Raw genomic sequence first — 11776 nt, 5'->3', positions numbered from 1 at the left:
GGCTTTTTTCCCCAGCAGATTCTAACTCAGAACAGATAAACTTGTGCTTCTCCTCAACTGAATGCTGAAATTCATCATCAGTCAGCAAAACTGAAGTGACAGTGATTTCTGTACATTTAAAAGCATTGGTTACAGTTTTGCTGAGTCACAGCCAGAATGAGGAAAACATTAGTACAGTGACTGGTGCAGTTCAGAGCTGGAGATGTAAAGAAATGCTGTGATGTTGGAGAACATATGTATATGTACAAACTTATTGGTAGACCAATTGATATAAGCAGAACTTCTAGAAGGGAAATAATGTTAGGTTATGGATGCCCAAAATAGTAAGCAAATCACTTTCAAATAGTACAGGAAGGGAAGTCCTGGCCACCATTGTGAAAGACACCAACTCATTAGTGGCACAATTTTCTGACTGCCAGAGCAGAAGGAGGGATAGAGAAAAGCCAGTAGATGAAGCTAGATCTCATCTTATGTATGGGGGAAGGCAGAGATAGCCTGTGGTGTGAGAGTGTGAGAGATGCTGTGAGAGTGAGTAGAAAAAGATGTGTGTCAAAAAAGGTGGAGCTGGGGGCAACAGAGACTTGCTTCTTGCCTTCAACGTGCACAGGAGTGCTGCTGAGGGTGACTGACAACAACTGGTGCTCACCCCTGTGCCACTGACCTGGTGCCCAGGCAAAACCCAGGAGAAAGGTTTGCCTGCCTGCAGCTTCCTTGTCAGTCATGCCCTATTACCAGTAGTCAGGTGAATTACCTTTGAAGACAAGAGCTCCCACAATTTGTCCATGTATCTAATTTCTCCAAAAATGGTGGTTCTTCAGATACACTATTTTGTGTTACAGTGTTATAAAGTTTGATCTTTAAACCTCTCTCACTCTTTCTGTAACAATGATCCTACATTATCAGTCAGTTGCCTTAAAACTCAGGGTATTTTGTCAGTCCACTGTACTGTTATTTTTAGCACAAGCAAAGAGAAACCAGACAGACTCATGATCAGTCCTTTGGGGAAACGGAGGTAGAAGGATGAAGAGAGAGGAAGAGACTTCTCCTCTTGAAGATTTTTCCTGTTAGTCACAGCACTGAGGAAAAACAAACTCCATATGGAACAGATCATGTAAGGCCTTTAAAACATATTTGGAGAGACTGTACAGTTTCTTAAAGGAACTTGGAATAGTCTGTGGTTTGGGGGTTTTTCTGTATTTCCCATTTGGGGACGTGTGTGCCTTTTCATTTGTTTTAATCTGGACTGAGTTAAATGCATCAAGCAGTAGTTTGTTTTATTGCCATCTTTCAAAGATTTATTCATAAAGGAAAAACATTCTCTGATTCCCCAAATGAGAAAGAGTTACAAATACTTCACTCCCTGTAGTTTAATCAGAAATGTTTTGCTGGTTTTTTTTTTGCTTTTTCTTTTTGCTTTTCTTTTTGTTTGTTTTTTCACTTTTTTTTTTTTTTCTATTGACTTGCAAATGAAGGCTAACTTTTTGTACCCAGCACAAGGCCAGAGTGTAGTGTACTGAGGCAAGGATGTGTGCTCGGCTGGATGCTGAATTCAGATATGGAGTAGCTATGCAGTGCAGGAGATCACAACCAGTGGGCTGATTTTAGTGGAGCTACAAAACCTCATCTGAAATTGCCTTTTTCCCACTTGCTCTCCTGTCAAAGCAACTTTGTAGAATACCATTCCAGAGTATTAACTGTGGAGTCCAGCCTCCTTTGATCTGCCTTTTCTGCCTCATAGGACAGTGATGGCTCACAGGGAAATAGGAGTGGAGTGAGATTTACCCCTTGGTGATAAGGTTCCTCACCCAGAGGGTGTTAAGGCACTGGAACAGATTCCCCAGGGAAGTGCTCACAGCACCATCCTGACAGAGTTCAAGGAGCATTTGGACAATGCTCTCAGGCACAGGATGGGATTCCTGGGGCTGTGCTCTGCAGGACCAGCACTAGGACTTTATGATCCTTGAGAATCCCTTCCAACTCACAATATTCTGTGATTGTATGATAACTATGCTGTAATTCTGCAATGTCAATAAATGTCATGTGCAAGAATAGCTGTCCTTAAAACATTTGAGGTAATTTTTTTTCTTGAAAATGTAATATAGTCCCACTTATTAAACATAAACTTTTGTTTTGAAATGTGGCCAAATAAATGTGGTAATCTTTTAAAATTCAGCACTGGTCTGAAGACTATTTTGCGTGCATGTTGGGGAAGAGCTCTGGGTTTCTGAATCAGTGACAGAGAAACAGACTCTGACCAAGGTGTTTTGGTGTTTTTGGGTTTTTTTTTTTTAGTATTCCTGTGAGAACAGGTAAGATTAAAGCAAACACTGAAACTTCCTGCTTTTCTGAATTATTGCTGTAATTTCTTGTTTTGACATCTGTAAAGTATGAGCTGTTCTAACCTCCCAATTTTCCTTGCATTTCCCATGCTTTATATTAGCATGAGTAGATGGAGAACTTGTTGTAGAACAAAAACAATACAGCTTTACTAAATGTGAAATTCGGAATGAGGTTTTACAGGAAACCAAGAATTTTGTTAGAGCTCGGAGGACTAAGGAGCACCTAACAGGTATGAAGAATTCAGGCTTTATTTAAAACATTTTTTCTCTTTTGTGTGTGTCTTTTTAATTTATTCCTTTTAAATGCTGTGTAAGTTTAAATTCACCTTTCCAAAGAAGATGACCCAGAAGCCTGCAACGAGGCAGGTGGAGTCTCTATCTATAACCTCTTGGAATTTGCTTCTTACGGGTCTGTGTTTCGTCGTGGACTTGCTCCCTTCGCATTTTGTCAATTTGGCAACTCATTTTACAGAAGCTCTCTCAGACCTGTGAATTGAATTTCATACCTGTGGTGACGGAGAGGAGCCCGTGGGCAGCTCGGCGAGGCGGGGATGGGGCTCGCAGCCGGGCGGAGAGGCTGTGACCTGACACACGGGGAGGGCAGGACAGCCCAGCGCATTTCCCTGCGTGAAAGCAGTAGCGGATTTTTTTTTCCACCCCCCACCCCTTTCTTTTTTTTTTTTTTTTTTTCATCCCCCATTCCCTTTTCCTCCCTTCTTCCCGGGGCTGTAATCCAACTGCTCTCTTTGGCTCCATTCCAGAGACAAATCCGAATGGTTAATCTCTCTTCCCCCCCTTTTCCCAGCCTCGGGGGCTGGGGGCGGCGGAGTAGGGAGGGGAAGGAGAGCAAAGCAAGCCCCAGCCCAGAGCCGGGCCAGGCCGCCCCGGGGAGGGGCTGAGGCAGCGGCTGGGCTGCGGGAGCTGCATGGAGGAGGGGAGTTTCACAGACTCCTCTGCCCGGCCGGGAGGAGGAGGAAGTTTGGAGATTAAGCCGCTGCCCGGAGCTGGAGCGCACGGAGTGAGCCGGGGCGCGGCCGCGGGCGCTGTGAGGGGGACACCCGGCCGGCGCCGCTGAATGGGCTGCGCAGCGGGGTGACCTCCCGCACTCGGGCCCGCACCCCTGCGCCGGCTTCTCAGCGGGAGGAGGAGCGCTGGGCGAGGGCAGAAGACGGCGAGAGGCTGCCGGTGAGCGCTGCCGGGGGCTTTGTTCGGCGGGGCGCGCCGGGGGGGGGGCGGCGGCTCCCGGACCGGCTCGGCTCGGCTCGGCTCGGGGCGGGCGGGGACGCAGCCGGTGTCCCGCAGCCCCGAAAGCGCGGCGGGGGCTCGGCAGGGCAGCGGCGGGCGGTGAGCGCTGCCTTTGTGCGCGCCCGCCGCTGCCCGCCCGAGGCACCGGGCTCCCAGCGCGGCCGCCGCAGCGCTTTGTGCTCCGCCGGAGCCCGGGGCAGCCCGGCCGAGCTGCACCCGCTCAGCCCCAGCCCGGGGGTTTCGTCCGGTTTCTTCGGCGAGAGAGGAGGTACTTCTTTTAAAATATGATGGAATTCCATGGGGCCTCAGGTTTTATGGGGATGCTTTAGCAAATCCCCAAAACTCATCACCTAATTATTTTTTTTATGTTTTGAAGTTAATGAGATTGTGATAAGTATGGCCTAAAGAGGTTTAAAAATATGATTGATCTATTGTTAAGTAGCAGCAGCTTTGATTCTGTGGAGAGGCAGTGGGGCAGAGCTGCCTTATAGGACCCTGAATGCATTTCCCCATATTCTGCACTCGTCTTTTCCCTGCTTTGCAGGTCGTGTGTCCCGGTTCCTCTTGCTGAAGGGAAAGCCCTTCAGATCTCATCCTTCAGTTAGCACTGACAGACCTGAGACACTCGTTTCCTTCTTTCTTCACAAACCACACTGCTCCAAGTGTGAGGGAAACGGACCTGAAACAGACGAACGTTCAGCTGGTTTCCAATGCGATCTCTCTTTAGTTGGCTTTTTTCCTCCTTTGATTATTAATTGGCAGACACAGAAAGAGCTGTGGCCTTGCTTTTTTCTATTTAAAGTCTGCTGGTACTTCATCAGTTTAATAATTGTGCCTAGAGAACCTGATGACTTATAGGTGTTTTGAAAGCTGTGTAATAAGAGCCTACTAATAGTAATCTTTTGCTACTGTTTCATTCTTGGAGGGAGCAGTCTTTGCTGCTGGAGAGCTGCGGTTCAAATTTCCACACGCGTTTGTTGCCCGTGCCTCTAGCTAAATTTATAAAGGAATCCTGTTAGCTTGTGTGAAGCTAAATCTGGCTGTAGCAAATCCTGGCTGTACAATTCACTGTGGTTGGCAGTGCACAATATATAGCTTCCTTAATATTTATTTTTAGGCTTTTTTTCCCCCCCTGGTGTGTGTGGGGCACGTAGTTGTCATAATTTTGGGAACTCTTCACCAGTGTGTGTGTGGGTGCTTTGGGATGAAAACATAAGAGTTATGCTAAGGTTAGGAAATGTATTAATAGAGTTCTTGTCTTGAAAATATGAGAAGGCAGTTTGAGATTGGCCCCTTAATGAATATTGGTATTGTTCTCGGGTCCATGCAGATGCTTAGCTATTAAACTTGGACTCTACTTCTGTTCTGTGTTCTCAGTTGGCAAACTAGAAATGGTGCAAAAGATTCTGATAAAGGGTGCAGTTTTAAACGTGTTTATTTACGGGAATGCTTGCTGTCTCTCACAGACCTAGAGAGCCCTAAGCAAACAACGTCGACCTGTGGCCACACAACTGAGTGCATCTCTGCAAAGGCATGCTATGATTCTAACATTAGGTGTTAAGGTGTCATTTTTCTTATCGTTTTACTTTTGATTTTCCAAAAAAAAAAAAAAGAGGAAAAAAAATAGGTGTGTAGCCAAATAATTTTGTAATTTATAGTCTTACTTGATAACATCTTGCAAAGACAGCACTGACTTGGTTTTTAAGTGGAAATCTTCAAGTAGCAAACCTAGTGTGTTGGCAGCTCTCATCATTTCAGGACATCTGCTAATGTGTTCTTCCTTGGGCAGGATGTGAGACTACAAATTAACTGTCCAGAGGTGTACTTTGAGACTAAAGTGTTTGGTTGTGAGGCCATAGAAAAAGGTAGAAAGGGTTTGGAGTGAACTAACGGAACACTTGTTACCTTTTTGCATGGAGGTGGGGTGTTTTTGTCTAGCTGGGTTTTTTTATGGGGTTGTGTTTTGGGTTTCTTTATAGTTTTGTTTTGTTATTTTATTTTCAACCTTTGTTGTGACCTAAAACATTAAAGCTAGAAGGGAAGTGAAAATATCTGCCTACTTTTCTAATAAGTGGCAAGTAGTGAGTTTGTACTTTTTGCTACGTTATTTGTGTGGGTTGCTGTGTTTGAACCTTTCACTGACACAGTCTTTCATGTGGCACTAGTGATAGTATTTTTGTGAAGTCATTTAGAGCAGTATGCATGTTTGAAAGCCTCCTTGTGTGCATTTATTTGGATTGGGTTGTTGTATACCTGTTGTCCTCTGCCTTTCATATGCTTGTGATTTCTTGGCTCCCAGTCAGGAAAGGCTTTTTAAAGCCCTGCTAACTCTGCTACACATAGGGCTGTAACAACTGACAAAGGCATTTACTTGAAGTAGTGCTTTATTGTCTTTGAATGCAAACTCAGCAGTGCAAAGCTGGTCTATTTCTCTAACCACAGAACACTATCAGAACTGTAATTTGACATTGGCTTCTGTTACTTTTTCTTGTTTGGTGGTAGCATCACCCATATAACTTTTTGGTGAGTATTTTTGAGATCAACCCAAAAATGAGAAATCAAGAACACAGTTACAAAATCTGCTGTTAGTAATTTTGAAGTGTAGATCCACAGATTTGCCTGAGATACTGCTATTGAAAAAAAGTTTCTCTACAGAGATGTCATCTCTAAAATTGTCACTAAAAAAGGCCAATCCTAAACCAAAGCAATCTTAGGGAAGGATACTACAGAATGGATAGAACTTTTTTATCTCTCTTTTTTTTTTTTTTCTTTTAAGAAGTCCAAAATAACAGTATTTGAACAGATACTTAGCACATTTGTTAAAGTATGCCAAAGACCCATTCAACTGTTGATTTTTATTTATTTATTCATTTTCTTCATGCTTCTTCATTGCCATTCCAGCAATTGCTGGGCACCACTGAATTTCTACCAGCCAAGCCAGAGCTGCAGCTCTTGTTCTTGGGGAATGTTATGAGGAAGAGGGACCACATTTCTGGGTGGCAGCATGGCCCTGTCATGTACCCCAGCTCCATAGGGTCAGATGTGCTGGATCAGAAGATAATGGGAAGATCCAAGCTGATGAAAGGCATTGCCATTTGCAAGCTCCATTTAAAAGTGTTTCTCAGGTTAGATGTGTATAAAGCTGTGTCAGTTGTAAATTAGAACAAAGGAATTAATCTGATGTGCATTCCCTTTTGCATTCAGTTGTGTTGGGAAGGAAGGTTGCTGTGTTAAAGAAACATGTTTTATTGACACGTTAAATGAGTTATGGCTTTAAGTTACTTCGCCCTAAATTTCTTCTTAATCGCCAAATATAGTGCACAGATATTTAGCTAGAATACAATAGAAGATAGAATAATGAAATATGAAAAAATGCAAGTTAATAATGTAATGTCAACTGAAGACATTTGGAGAGATGGTAATCCTCTTATAATAAGCTGGATTTTTTTTTTTATTGAGGACAGTGAGGATGTCTTACCACTACTTACTCTAAACAACATTCTGCTTCTGTAGAGTTAAGAGGGGGAGGTGGGGGAAAAGAATTTTTGCAGCCCTCAGCAAGGTATGGAGTGACTGAAGGGCTTGCAGAACTGTTGCTGAATGGTTAATTTTGAGAACCTGCATTAATGTTACTGCACATAAAAAGTTTTAGCTAATAGGACTGTCAAAAAAGAGAAAAAAAATGGAAAAAAGTGTTATTCTTGTAAACTTAAAATGCAAGAGATGTGGAGCCTAGCTTTCGCCTCACTTTAGAAAAGCCTCACACCACACAGTGAGTGGTGGAACCACAAAGCTGGCCTGGGAACAGGAATAAAGGGAATGAAAAGTAAAGTCAGTCTTAGTGCACTGGCAATACTTAAAATTGTAAGTACAGGAGTCTTTTATATACATGGCTAATACAAGAGATGAATGTGAACAGATTGAATAATAATTAAAATATCAATATAGCATGCTTGTATTCACTAATTTTCAAAAAAGGTGTGACAGACTATCTCTTAGTGTTTAAAGTTTCTCAAATCACTTTACGGATATAACCTTTTTTTTTTTTTTCTTCAGTTATGGTTCTTGTGTTAAATAAGTTAGTCTACCCTGATTCACCAAAAGTTGAGTTTATATGAACTTGGTGTGAAATAGGTTTAGCCATGAACTTGATTACAGTACAGGAAATAGAATACAGGAAAAGAAACAGGCCTAGTCAGGGAGGACTGGGGAAGGAAATAGAGGGAAAAACTACTTATACTTATCAAGGAAGCCTGGAAGAAGCAGTTGTCTAAGCCGTATTAGAAACTGTTAAACCCACTGTCATCTGTTCACTGGGGTGCCTTCTGAAGTACCTGTGTGTGGGGGTGGTCACTACCTGTGTTTTTACTAATCAAAGTGCATAGCATGGCTGTGAAAATACAAAGCAAGGTGGCAGTTTGAAAATTTATCTGCTAGAGTGCCTTCCCTTCCCTTCCCTTCCCTTCCCTTCCCTTCCCTTCCCTTCCCTTCCCTTCCCTTCCCTTCCCTTCCCTTCCCTTCCCTTCCCCTTCCCTTCCCTTCCCTTCCCTTCCCTTCCCTTCCCTTCCCTTCCCTTCCCTTCCCTTCCCTTCCCTTCCCTTCCCCTTCCCTTCCCTTCCCTTCCCTTCCCTTCCCTTCCCTTCCCTTCCCTTCCCTTCCCTTCCCTTCCCTTCCCTTCCTTCCCTTCCCTTCCCTTCCCTTCCCTTCCCTTCCCTTCCCTTCCCTTCCCTTCCCTTCCCTTCCCTTCCCTTCCCTTCCCTTCCCTTCCCTTCCCTTCCCTTCCCTTCCCTTCCCTTCCCTTCCCTTCCCTTCCCTTCCCTTCCTTCCCTTCCCTTCCCTTCCCTTCCCTTCCCTTCCCTTCCCTTCCCTTTCCCTTCCCTTCCCTTCCCTTCCCTTCCCTTCCCTTCCCTTCCCATCCCTTCCCTTCCCTTCCCTTCCCTTCCCTTCCCTTCCCTTCCCTTCCCTTCCCTTCCCTTCCCTTCCCTTCCCTTCCCTTCCCTTCCCTTCCCTTCCCTTCCCTTCCCTTCCCTTCCCTTCCCTTCCCTTCCCTTCCCTTCCCTTCCCTTCCCTTCCCTTCCCTTCGTTTTTTCAAGATGTAGTGAACAGGTATAAATTGGGCTGGCAGCAGTTTCCCATGTCAACTTTTGACTGAAGCAGCGCTAATTAACTTTGAATCCTGTAAGTCTTGCTTGCCTGCTCGGATTTTCAGATTGCAAGTGGTGCCAAGCCTCTTCCTGTGAACTTACATTCTGTAGAAACTTGAATGTGAGCCCTGCCCAGATGTTTTAAAACCTAACTTAATGAGCGTTAACATTTAAATATTTGAACCTTCATATCCATTCAGCTCTTTCAGGATCACACTCCAAGCATTACTATCATTAACTACTCTTTTCTGCTGATAAGCTGTGTGCTTCTTTTCACTGTAAGTACAGAGCAGAGATATAAAGTGTGTCATGGGTACAGTGGTTGAATCACCAGCTCATTTGCTAGCTCACAGCCATAGTAGATAAAACCTTGGTACCTGTCTTGGGAAGGAGATGGCTGTTTGGGTTGTAGTAAGGAGCAGTGCTTGGGATAACGTAACAGCCAGTTTCTTTTCATGGTCATGGCTAACATCTTCCGGCATTGTCATCTGGGTGTGGGCTTCAAGGTCAGTTTCTGCCTTTTAATTAACCAACGTAAGAAGTCTCTAGCTCCTACATTTAGTGCGTAGGCTCTAGTGCTTGTACTTTCTCCCGTGTTTCCCCCTGTGTTATGCAAAGTTATCTGTAAACACAGGCAAGTTTTACTCCCTCACCCCCTGTAAACTCTGGTTTGTTAAAGTATTTACCAAGTTTTACCCTCATGTATGTTCCCTAAGATTAGATACACTATCTGCTGCAGCTTCACTGTGATTTCTACATACCAGAATCAATGTGCTGTTTGGGGATTTTCTTTTTGGTTTTGTTTCATTTTCTGTGTTTGCATTGCCTACCCCAGTGAGTCCAGATCCATAACTGAGGTCCCAACACATTTCAGAAAGGCAGAGGCAGAACAACTTGCTTTCTGCTGCTGCCACTGATCTGTGGTACTTCAGTGTAAAGTAAGATAGTGCTTTATGTCCTTGATGTCTGATATGGGGGAAAAAATGATAATTCCTTCTTTGTAAATAATTTTGAATGTAGGTGAGATGAAGAACTATTTATTTGCAATCCTTATCACTTCAGTATGCACAGAGCTTTCCACTTACTGTTTTAAACTGAAACCAAGTTAATAGCAGAAACCTCGGTTTGGCTTACAAGCAGTATTGGTGCTGCCAAGACGAGCATGCTTCATACTTAAGTGCTTATGAAGCTTTCTCACTGTTTGCAGTTCCTTCTTGCTGTCCTGATAAGGTGCCTCATGAGATTCCTTAGAGAGCTGTCACACCTTAGTGTCTGAGTGATGTCATCACAGACTTCACTTGCTTGTAGAAACACTAATTTCTCTGAAGAATCAGCAGTCTTAGCCTATTTGAATGGTAGACAAAGACATATTTAACAATAAATCACTATTGAATTTGGAGAGATACTTTGCCTTCCCTCATACTCCACCAGCATGTGGTTTGCAACATCTTTCTGTCAGTCTTTTCTGGTAACTGTCAGTCTTTCTCATGTTGGCTGAATCTGACGTCATAAATCTCTGATGTGCTTTATCTTGCTCATTCTGTGCTCCTCCTGCCTTGAGGTTGCTGTCTATGTCCTGCTGGCAGACAGGACCACTTAGCCCACTCCTCACTTGATACAGCCGCTGAGAATCCTTGCCTTATCAGGCTGGTTGTACTGTGAAGGCTTTTCTGCCTTATGGTATGAGGAGATTGCCTCCAGCATCTCCTTCTCCTGAGCTTGAACTCATTTAATCTTCTGAGTTTTTCCCAGATTTTTGGGATGAAGCTGCTGACTTACTTTCTTAAACTCTACTTGCAGTACCAAGCATCAGGCACAGTGTAGATGTTTTGGTAAACTACTCTAGAATACTGTGATCTGTTATTAAGTGAAAGCAAGTAATTTATGAGGGTATTAATGACCATTTAATCTCAAGGTTTCTTTTTGATATATAGGGCAGCATCTTGGCATGCTTGTGCTCCTGCATTGCTTTAGATGACATGATTCCTAAATTGGTATCAGAGATGTCTGTGCTAAGAAAGTCAGTGCTAGGCAGATTTCTCAGGGGAAAAGGACAGGTTTTATTCCCTTCAGGAATAGTTTTCCATTTTCTTAGAGTCTGCCAGCAGGGAAATGCAGACCAGAGCATTAAGAAAACCCCATTTTTCTCTTGATGCGAAGGACAGAGTGGTTTGCTAAGGTACAAGCTCTTCTGGGCGGATTTTAGAGCTGATTTCCTGCATTCTGATTCATCCTGATGATCTCACTTCACCTGCAGCAGTGCTCTCCTTAGCAGTGTGGCCTGTTCTCAACACAGGTGTGCCTCCTCATGGCTGTGCATGCTGACAGTGTCACTTGTGCTCTTCATCTTAGAGCTAGGCTGTCCTGCTGCTGCTGCCATGCACACTGCAGATCCAAAAGGAACCACGTTGAAGAAGTTCTTTCTGCAACCCTGCAGCAGAGGATCCTGCTGATAAACAACCTCTGTTCTCTGTGCTCTTGCACTCCTCAGGCCCCTTCAAAGCAGTTTGTTCATCCAAAGCACAGAATAGGTGCTGACTTAGACTCCCACAAGGCCAAAGCAAGGAGAAGAGGTGATTTTATTTTTTTTTCTGCCATGTTTTGGTGAAACACTGATGTGACTGGGACCTGTGATATGCACAGGTGGGGTATGGAGAAGGAAGGTTTTCTCCCAGACATCACTGCATGCTGTTTGGATAGGATAGGAGCTGTGTCTGCTTTTCAAGGAAGAATTCTGAAAAAACAAAACCATGATGATCTCATTTGCTCTCTTCAGAAGAAAAGATGGTCATCAGCCTTTGTGAGTCTCTTTCATCTCATATTGCTGGTAAACATACCTGACACATGCACTTGCTCACCCTGGTTGTGTGCATCATGCAGCTCTTGGAGCTTCTGCAGGGATCTGGATACTAGGGTAATCTGGATGTTTCTTCATTGCTGCTGTCTTGTAGCCATGAGGCGTCTGCCCGCTAAATGTTATGGGTTTTTTTCCCTTTTGCTCTTTAAATCAACATCAGTGTTGCACAAAGAGTTCTTTCAATATTTAAT

The 11776-nt window shown here is 43.9% G+C and overlaps 1 protein-coding gene across 3 annotated transcripts in view; it reads left to right on the top strand.

Annotated features, from left to right (window-relative positions):
• The first annotated feature begins 3334 nt into the window (after positions 1 to 3334).
• The window catches only part of PLEKHG1 (pleckstrin homology and RhoGEF domain containing G1), a 126492-nt gene continuing 118050 nt past the window's right edge, over positions 3335 to 11776 (top strand). Inside the window, exon 1 of one of the 3 annotated variants that reach the window (XM_014263668.2) lies at positions 3335 to 3524. The gene's annotated coding sequence lies outside the window, so the exon portion shown is untranslated. Of the gene's footprint in view, positions 3525 to 3821; positions 3853 to 11776 lie in introns of those variants that run through there. The other 2 variants (XM_014263666.2, XM_014263667.2) reach the window with 2 other exon arrangements.

The sequence above is a fragment of the Pseudopodoces humilis genome, chromosome 3 (genome assembly GCF_049639895.1).
Source record: "Pseudopodoces humilis isolate 2021_Gansu_Grassland_sample_001 chromosome 3, ASM4963989v1, whole genome shotgun sequence".
NCBI lineage: Eukaryota > Metazoa > Chordata > Aves > Passeriformes > Paridae > Pseudopodoces > Pseudopodoces humilis.
This window is presented reverse-complemented; position numbering and strand designations above follow the sequence as displayed.